The sequence below is a fragment of the Gekko japonicus genome, unplaced genomic scaffold (genome assembly GCF_001447785.1).
Source record: "Gekko japonicus isolate JY-2015 unplaced genomic scaffold, Gekko_japonicus_V1.1 scaffold2981, whole genome shotgun sequence".
Taxonomy (NCBI): domain Eukaryota; kingdom Metazoa; phylum Chordata; class Lepidosauria; order Squamata; family Gekkonidae; genus Gekko; species Gekko japonicus.
Genome location: NW_015161501.1, coordinates 160,203 through 170,421, shown reverse-complemented (window position 1 = coordinate 170,421; position 10,219 = coordinate 160,203). Strand labels below are relative to the sequence as shown.

Below are 10,219 nucleotides of genomic sequence, written 5' to 3'. Positions count from 1 at the left end.
GAGTGGGTGATGCTGTAGCCCAAGCATTTTAGCTAACAAGGTGTCCTTTGGCTAGTCACTCCCAAGCCCACCTCTGAAGCATGGGAATAAGTGGCTTACAAACTCCTTTCCCTTCCCCTCCCCACAACAGACACCCTGTGAGGTAGGTGGGGCTGAGAGAGCTCTGACAGAAACTGCTCTTTTTTCAAGAACAGCTGTGCCAGAACTATGGCTTGTCCAAGGTCATCCAGCAGGTGCAAGTGGAGGAGTGGGGAATCAAACCTGGTTCTCCCAGATTAGAGTCCGCGCACTTAACCACTACACCAAACTGGCTCAAGGACAAGATATGTATAGAAATTATCAGATCTTCCTGGGAACTTGGACAGAATAGGGGTGAAATGGAACAAATGTTCTTGTAAAATAGGCAGTATTAATGACACACGTTCCACTGTTTCGAGTGCATTCAGTTGACAGGAGCACAGAAATTGAGAATAAGAAGTGTATAGATATCTCCATTCCAGTAGCACGGAGAGCAGGCGATCAAAGTGGACCAAGGTGAAAGCTCTGCAGTATTTGGGAAATTCTAGAGCGTAAAGATAGTTCGCTGGCACAAAATTTTGGCTATGGTTCCCTACCACCAGACAGAGATGTGCCCAAGATCTATCATCTTAAAGAACTGGCTCCCAGATTCATTGTTTAAGTATTTCTTTAGCTCCCAGGAACCCATAGCCTATTGCTAAGGGGAAGAAGCTGTAAAATTGTAATTTTACTCACTGGATAACCTTGGGCCAATCACTATCTCTCAGCCTAACCTACCCCACATAGTAGATGTGAGGATAAAATGAAGGAGAGAAAAACAACATTAAGTTGCTTTGGGTCCCTACTGGTCCCATTTTGTTCACAGGCCCTTACGTCCAGATTAGGATTGCTAGCATAGGATCTCAGCCTACAGTGTTTATGGTGAGAACAGGTCACTGATTTTAACAAGTTATTTTAGCATGTAACTGAAATGGCGCCTATACAATCATGGGCTGTCCCCCCCCCCCCCCAAAGTGAATTCCTCCTGGCTCTGTGTGTCTCTTACTTAATATTGCTTGAACAGTGCAATTAGATGCACTCCTCTTAGCAATGTAACTGCCTCATGTGAATGTATGCACTCAGCTTTCTAGGGTGAAGCTTGTTAAAAAAAAACATCAATTCTCTTTTTCTTTCACATTCACTGGAGTTAGCAGAACAGGGAAACAGTTCTTTAAAACTCCTTCCGTGGGTAGCAACAAGGTGACATTCTCAATTAGACTGTGCCTAAGGCAATAACATTGTTACTTATCCACAGTGGATTTCCCCAACAAGAAACATTCTATGCTTTGAGCATATAGGGAACCACCAGACACATATTCCTTACTTCCTTCATCTTTCTCTGTCCTTTAGCCCTTTGTTCTTAAGTTTTCACTGGCAGCCCAAATGCTTTAGTTTCACAGTGACTAGATTGCAGTTACCTCTAGTCATTCCCCCTGCCACACTTACTATTTTCCTACATCTGACTTGGACAGAGCCTTATTTATTTATGTATTTATTTACGTTATCTACTTGGTACATAAGATACACTGAAATTTTGTTGGTTGACCTATTGAATCCTCAACTGCCCTCTTTGACAGAATTCTCTCATCTCTCCTTATATATAAAGCTATTTTGGGTGTGGACTCTTGAACACGCTCCCGAATCAGTTGGCCTGCTGGTATGACACTCAAATGACGTCTCTACCCACTGGCTGCGTGGCTGCCTGCGTTGCTGTCATCCCACCCACTGGAGCACCGTCCAGTGTCTTGGCCTCAGTCTGCTCACAGCCGACACCCAGCCCAGACACTCCAGTGGGTGGCCGCTCCTCAGGCCGAGCCCGATCCTGCCGGCACCGCAGCAGACATCATCAGCCAAGCCCAACTGCAGGTACCCACCTGGCCTGCAAACGTACAGGGGCCGGCGCACTGCTGGGGCGGAGGGCAGTGTAGGAGGCCCGGAGGTCGCCGAATGCGGCCGAGCCCGACTGCAGCTACCCGCCTGACCTGTGCACCGACGGGGGCCAGCGTGTGGCTGGGGCGGAGGGCAGTGGAGGCAGCCCAGGGGCCACCAGGAGCCAGTGCCAGGCCCTTGTGATGCCCCTTGACCCCCGGGGTCTGGGGAGAGGATAAAAGCAGGGGAATGGGGGGGCTGTCTTCCAAGGGCCCATTGTATTCCTTCTATACAACAATCATTGCTCCTAGTATAGAGATATTTTCAAAAGCCACAAAAGATACGATCTAAGGAGACAAGAATGAGAATGAAATACTTACCAAGTAAGGAGCTAAAGTGTTTAATTCTAAGTGAAGGTATCTCTTGCTTAATTAGTCATTCAAACTCTGTGTTTTAAACTACAGATTATAAGATGTCCATCCTCAGCGTCATTATTGTAGGCAGCCAATTCCTAAGAGAAGGCCTAGATATGGTAAAATTGAATTAGTAAAAGTTCTTTCGATAGAAAAGTTTGTCTTATTATCTCTTGAAAATCTACAAAGTCAATGGAACTCTTAAGAACTCATTCACATAAAGCAGCAGAGTGGTATGGTATTCATTATTAGATCTGTGTAATTTATTTTAAAACATATTCCTGAAAAATATTTAAAAATCTGTGACACTAATCTCATTACCCACACTGTAAGCAACCAGTCACTACCTTGAAAAGCATCTACAAAAAAAAATCAGTTTTAGCTGGTCTTTATCTCAGGGCACCATTGTTATACAATAATATAGCATAATTCTAAATAAATTGAACTTGGTGGTGGAAACTGCTGTAAAGTCACAGCTGACTTACAGCAACCCAGCAGGGTTTTCAATTGCCTCTGTGTTATGACCCTGGTATTCCTTGGAGGTCTCCCATCCAAATACTTGTCAGGGCCAATCCTGTTTAGCTTCTGAGACCTGACCAGATCAGGCTATCCTGGGCTATCCTGGTCAGGGCAAAATGAATCTACTGAGTTGATAAATACAGGAAGCAATCCTAGGCAGCGTTGTGTACTGCTTCAAGTATCATAGCAGGATCTGGGAGAACCAGATTTGAATCCCTACTTTGCAATGGAAACTCATTCAACATCATCAACATTTATTACAATCGAAAGATCAGCCAGTAGCACTTTAGCATCACAGTTTACATGCAAATGTAAAATTAATATACAAAGATAAAAAATTCATAGCCTTGTAAATGTAATTAATTAGACACAAGAGTTATTAAAAGGTTTGGAATATCTGTTTTCTTATGGACAAAGCCTCAGCACAAAATTTGGCCACTTTAGAAAAGTGTATGTATGCACTCAGCTTTCTAGAGTGAAGCTTGTTAAAAAAAACATCAATTCTCTTTTTCTTTCACATTCACTGGAGTTAGCAGAACAGGGAAACAGTTCTTTAAAACTCCTTCTGTGGGTAGCAACAAGGTGACATTCTCAATTAGACTGTGCCTAAGGCAATAACATTGTTACTTATCCACAGTGGATTTCCCCAACAAGAAACATTCTATGCTTTGAGCATATAGGAAACCACCAGACACATATTCCTTACTTCCTTCATCTTTCTCTGTCCTTTAGCCCTTTGTTCTTAAGTTTTCACTGGCAGCCCAAATGCTTTAGTTTCACAGTGACTAGATTGCAGTTACCGCTAGTCATTCCCTCTGCCACACTTACTATTTTCCTACATCTGACTTGGACAGAGCCTTATTTATTTATGTATTTATTTACGTTATCTACAGTCTACCTTTCTCACTGGGACTCAAGGCAGATTACACAGAATGAGTAAATACAATCAACAGGATGGGAAACTCAATAAACAATGAAATAGTATTTGGGTTGTAGAACCAATCAGAAATATAACAAACAGAACTGAGGTAAAACATAAGCGTTAACATGACACGTTAAATGATGCAAAATTACATAGTCAAATCCAAGTTACAGCAAACTACATGCAATAGTATAGACCACAGCCCCTAATAATTTGTTCAAGTAACATTGTGAAATCATTTTGTACCGTGCTACCCTATTGCCTGAGTAGAAAAGCCCTCCTGAATAAATTCTGCAAATTTCAACCTAACAAAAACGCTTTAGTCATGAGACGAATATTTTATTGACAGAGAACTTTAAAAAAAGAATAATATTTGAGGTACTGTCAATCTACAGCAGATAACAGTGATCAAAGAAAACTCACCTGCTATGTTCAAACAGTTCCTGATCTTTTATTCTGACTTAACTGATCTCTCAGATAAGTGGTCCTCCTAAAACCTAATACTGAAATTTCCCCAAGTTAATGATTTTCCTGTCATGTTATTATAAAAAATGTAATGATATGACTATAAACAATCTAAAAATGCATTTAACATTATTTAAATTGGAACAGTGCACAAACAAGTGGCCAGCATCCAAAAGATGCTAAGCCTACCAATAACAAAAAATAAATGAAGAGAAAGCAGATTCTGAACAACTTCATACAGAAAATGCTAATATTATTTGTCATTGTCCAAAGAATTCTTAGACAGGATCAGGAGAGCCTGATTATTCAATTATAGCCTGCAGTCTTCCTTGCCTTTTTATGATCTGCTATCCTCTTTTCCAAGCTCAGTAACTTGGAAGCAAGGCACAGCAGCTGCAATATGCTACCGTGTTCTCTAAAGTAGCACTGATTTGCCAAAGAGTTAGTGGACTACTTTATTTCCCCCCCTCCAAAACACAAACAACCAAAACTTCTAAGAGCCTTACCTTACCACAGACTACTCCCTCATTTATTCATGGATATCCAAGAAGGACTCATAGAATAGTTAATAATATCTCTTATAGTACTGGTTAGAACTGCAACTAGCCAAATGTTAATTTTATTTACATAAACTCTGCATGTAGACAAGCCTAACTCAAGAAATTGAGAGCACTGTTTCAACAGATGATTCTTGCACTACAGATGTGCACACATGCTTATGCTTTCTGCCTACTCCACCTTGCCTACTGCTAATCCTCATGATCAAACAGAAATTGACATAGGAGCAGGGAGGGCGGGGTATAAACTAGATAAATAAATAAATATCACATTCCATGCAATGTGCAAAGCTGACATGCAGGCTACTAGCTATAAAGCAGAGCACTAACCAAATCAGGTGCATAGGAGTACAGTCTGGACATCAGAGATACACTGTTCTCAGGATTCCAGCAAGAGACACTGAGTACCTTAAGTTTCTGTTCTGCAAGACCATTGAATCAAAAAGTTTCCAGGCTCTAAGAACAGTCTAAACAGGCCCTTGCATTCTAGCCTGAGTTTGTGGAGAAGAGGTGTTGTCAAAACAACATACCATAGCCCCAGGCTCGTTTTCATCCAGCATACAGAAAACTATTTTATTAAAACCAGAAGAACTACAATGAAGATTAGCTGTCAAATAAAGTTACCAAGGTCCCGGTCACACGGGCCAGATAACCGGGGGGGGGGGGGCACGGCTCTTTGCGCCGGTGCAATTAGACCCACCAGAACGCGATCAGACACAATGGCGGCACACTGCGGTTTTGTCCGTCAGCACGTGTGCACCAAGGACACCCGGGGGGAAAGCCGCACGCCAGCGCAATCACACAGAACGATTCCGTCGGCAGCCTGTGGCAAAACCACATTTGTTGAGATACTTTTTAACTGTGCAGCTTTGGTGGCACGCCACGGGTGCGCTACACTTGCCAGATGGTGCGGTCTGATAACGCCCTGAACATCTGCCCAGCATTCGTGGCTCTCCTACGGCAAATTCGGCATGTGAATGGGGCCCAAATAACTTTTAACCTGTTATTTCTACTCAAAGATGGGCCTACAACCCGATTTATTTATTTGTTATTTATAGTCCGCCTTTCTCATTGGGACTCAAAAACAGAGTGAAAAACTGTAAAGCATTTCAAATATTATTATTCTACCTCACATTTCTGATAACCACCAAAATGTGGTAGTTACTGCAGAAAAATAATGCAGCACGAAGAGACATGTGCTTGGGTAACAGCCCACAAACCACATTCCCGTGCTGCCATTGAAGAGATGTCTCCATCCCTTTTCTTCCTCTCACTTCAACCCCTAATATCGCCAGATAAAGAGTTACTTAGTAGATGTGTGAAAGACCTCAACCTGAGACCCCGGAGAGCTGCTGTGTGTCAAAGCAGACAATACTGACCTTAATAGACCAAGGGTCTGTCTCAGTATAAAGCACCATTCAGGTTGATTTCAATCCACTTGAGCAACCATTTGCAAATGGATTTTGCCATTTCACATGGTAAAATGCAAGTGGATTTTGCCATTTCACACAGTAAAGTTCACACGATAATAGACCAAGGGTTTGTCTCAGTATAAAGCACCATTCAGGTAGATGTGTGAAATCACATGCTAAATAATGCCGTTTCAATCCACTTGAGTGACCATTTGCAAGTGGATTTTGCCATTTCACACAGTAAAATCCAGTTGCAAAGTGCATTGAAAGTGGATCAAAAGTGTGTTATATAGACCCCGGTCACACTAGCGGGAAAAGCCGCAGCTTAAGTGCAGCTTTTTAGAACCGGAACAAACAGAAGCCCGGCAGCGGGATCAGACAGGTCCCCCGAGGCTCTGCGCTTCTGCCGGCAGCCGTGATCACATGCTGCAGGGAAAGCGACTCTAAGGGCGAGGAGGGCCAGCTGCAGCAATTGTGCGCATGCGCAATTCGCCATTACCACACATACCATGGGATAACCGCGCGTCGGCGATCCCATGGTCGCTGTTGCTGCGCGTCATCTGGTAGGTTTCACTACTCTCTTTTAGATCCGCATCTTCGGTCGGGAGGGATGGGTTGGGGGTGCAACACTTGCCAGATGTTGGCATCTGATCGCGCCGGTTTAATCCAACCTCAACCCGTCCGTTTCGCGGGGCAAATCTGGGCCTTTGTGTGAAATTAAACCAGCATGAGTATGCCTCAACAGAGGAATCTTATTTGTACTACCTTGAATTCTGTGATGGTGGGAAAAGGTGGTGGGGGGCAGTGGTGATCAATGCTCCCTCTAAGCTGTGGAATCTTGTGAGCAAAAATTCTACTTTGTGAGCTACTGGCATTCAAGTTGTGAGCGAGCGATTTGGCTACTGCATAAATTACTTTGCTCTGGATCCATCCTTCCTGAGCGGAGGCAAAAATGCGTGAGCCAGAGGCAAAAAAAAAAAATTAACAATGCAATTGAGGTGTGTTGTTGTTTTCGTGTGTTGGTGATTTTATTGCATTGTTATATTTTAATTGTAAATCTGCATTGATTGCAGGCCTATACATTGCAGACCCTGAGCCTACAATGTGGGGAGGGTGGGATGCAAGTTTAACAAAATAACTAAAATAAATTAGCTAGCATAGGGCAGCTACAGAACCCTGGGTTAATTCTTGTTGCGTATAAAGTGACGCCTGCTGCCCACCCAAAAGCAAGCTACAAGTATGAAAAGAGCAGCGAATGGCATCAGTCAGGCCAACGAATCGCTGGGAGTTGACATGGGCTGCCGAGCAGGGGGGGGAGGAGGGCAGCCGGACAGCCCTCCCTTTCGCAGCGGTTCTCTGCATACGAATTAAAATGACCGCCGGCTGGGGGGGGGGGGGGGGAAGCTGATGGTGGGGACGGCCCTCTGCATGTGCTCAGACGCGCCTTCCATCTGCATGGACTCTAGCAGAGTCTAAACCGGGTGAAGCTCCAGGGCAAACGCGGCCCACCACCGTCCAGGCAGGCCCTCGCCCGGCTCTCACCGCCAATCCCCTGAGCGTCTGTCCCCGCGAACCCGCCGCAGATAGCCGCCGCCACCGTCCCAAGCGCCCCGGTCTCGAGCAGGCGGCCTTCTCCGCACTCCAGCCCCCGGCTCCGCCTCTTCCTCTCCTCGGGAGGAGGCTCTTCGTCGCTTCCGGAGGCTGCCCGGCCGACCGAGCGCGCAGCCGGCGACTGCGGAGAAGGCGCCCGGAAGGAGCCGTGGAGGCGCCGCCGCTGGTCCTCAGCCGGTAGCCTGAGGTAAAAACAAAACCGGGGGTCGTCTATGGGGATTTGTGTCTCTGAGCAGCCTCTCGTTCTCTCATACCTGAGCAGTTTTATGCCGAATTGCTCCAGTTTTAAGCCAATTGGGTTTAGACTGGGAGTAACTCTCCGTGGGGTTGCGGGGAACAGGCTGTTGATACCAAACAAAGTAGCACAACACAATGTGCAAGCCTTCGAGTTCTCCAGAACTCTTCATCTGGCTGGATGTTAAAAAATAAAAGGGAGGGGGCGGGGATTTTCAAGCGGTAATATTCCTCCTCAGCATCCTGCGTGTAGAATGTCTCTTCTGACAAAGAGATCTGGAGAATTCAAAAGCTTGCACACTGTAGCATCCTACACATTACTCGGTGAGCATCCTGTGTGCATTGAATCAGTGCACTTAGAAGAGGTGTGTCTTTGGTTGTGCTGACCCTTCCCCTCTGCCTATGCACACAGTGTTAATGCATGACAGGCGCATACATGCATAGGCTGTGATCAGGAGCCTTATCACAGCAATCCTGTAAGATTATCCCCACACTGCAAATGGAAGAGAGTTGAGAAAGTGTGAATTTGCTGTAAGACCACCATAGTAGATTAATGAAATCTGAACTGGTCATCTCACATATCACAGGTGTCAGCTACTGTGGAACTCCTTAAAGGACAGTATCCTAAAAAAATAATCCCCCCAAGTGTAAAGAATATTCTTCATTTAAGACTGGAGAATATTCTATTTTTATTTATTTTGATATGTGTGCCTCACTTTCTCACCCTGATTTTAGCTTAATCACAACAACAATCCTGTGAGGTTGGTGAGGCCAAGACAGAATGACTGACCCAAGGTCAACCAATAAACTTCCATTGCATAGTGGGAATTTGAACCTGAGTCTCAGGTCCTAGTCCAATACTCTAATCACTACACCATTCTTTGTCTCAAAATGTTTGCTTGGAAAATAGACTTTTGATTTGCATTGCTTATTTTTGCCTGTTTAAGGACAGAAGTAGTGGCTCAGTGGTAGAGCACTTGCTTTGCATGCAGAAAGCCACACGTTGTATAAAAAGGTAAAGGTTCCCTTGCTCGAAAGCCAGTCAAATCCGACTCTAGGGTTGCAGTGCTCATCTCCGTTTCAAAGCCAAAGAGCCAGCGCTGTCCGAAGACATTTCCGTGTTGTATACCTCCAGTTTAAAAAGTTGCCAATATTGTATACTAGGAAAAAGGCCCTTTGTGGAAATAAATACAACGACCTCTAGAAAGAGGCTCTGGGCAGGTGCCCCGGCCTTGGACACTCAGTGTCAATTTGCTGTGGCGACCTCAGCAGGGTATAATGACACTGAGTCCACCATTTTCTCCAGAGGAACTGATCTCTGCTACCTAAAGAACAGTTGTAATTTTGAGTGATCTCCAGCCCTCACCTGGAGACTGGCAACGATGGTTCCCCAGAAGGGAATGGTTGATTTGGAGGGTGGAGTCTATGGCTTTGTACCTGTCCGAGATCCCACGCCTCCTGAAACCTCACCCTCTCCAGGAATTTCCCACCTGGAGTTGGCAACCCTATCTCCTTCCCAGCCAAGCATCAACCTACCATTATTTATTGGGTTGTGAAAATAAGAAGCAGGCGACTGACCAGATATGAAGGTGCACAGAGAGTTTATAAAGGTGAATATATACAGATATTTACCAGGCCATTGAACAGCATGCCAAAACTTAGTCTCTGAGAACTGAGTCCCACATAGCTAACTAAGCAGACAGCTATTATGCTGAATTCTATCCAATCCCTAACAAGGTGATGCAATCTCTAACAAGACCTGAAAGAGCAACACTTGGTAGAAGCACCTGTCTGTAGTTACATGACTGCTAGCCTGACAGCTAGGTTCGACAGTCAAATCAAACTCATCTACAGTAACTGCTTGCTACCTTTGACATTTTGACCCATATCTTAATATTATTTCCCCCTCACTCTTCAGCTTTCCACCCCCGACACACCTGCAGCCTCTCCCGTGCTCTAAAGTCCTGACTGCTACGTCACATTGGCTGTCATACTGGGGCCACCTCAGCAGCATGTAAGGATACAGAGCCCACCATTTTCTGCAGGGGAACTGATCTCTGCCATCTGGAAAGCAGTTGTAATTCTGAGTGATCTCCAGCCCTCATTTTACCTCAGAAGAGCAAACTGTTTAGAATGTTAGAGGCAAAAGCCAATCAAGTC

General features: G+C 44.8%; 1 protein-coding gene across 1 annotated transcript in view; it reads left to right on the top strand.

The window, feature by feature from the left end:
- Positions 1 to 7,933: 7,933 nt before the first annotated feature.
- Positions 7,934 to 10,219, top strand: part of INTS12 (integrator complex subunit 12) — a 23,862-nt gene continuing 21,576 nt past the window's right edge. Inside the window, exon 1 of the mRNA XM_015429209.1 lies at positions 7,934 to 8,012. The gene's annotated coding sequence lies outside the window, so the exon portion shown is untranslated. The remainder of the gene's footprint in view (positions 8,013 to 10,219) is intronic.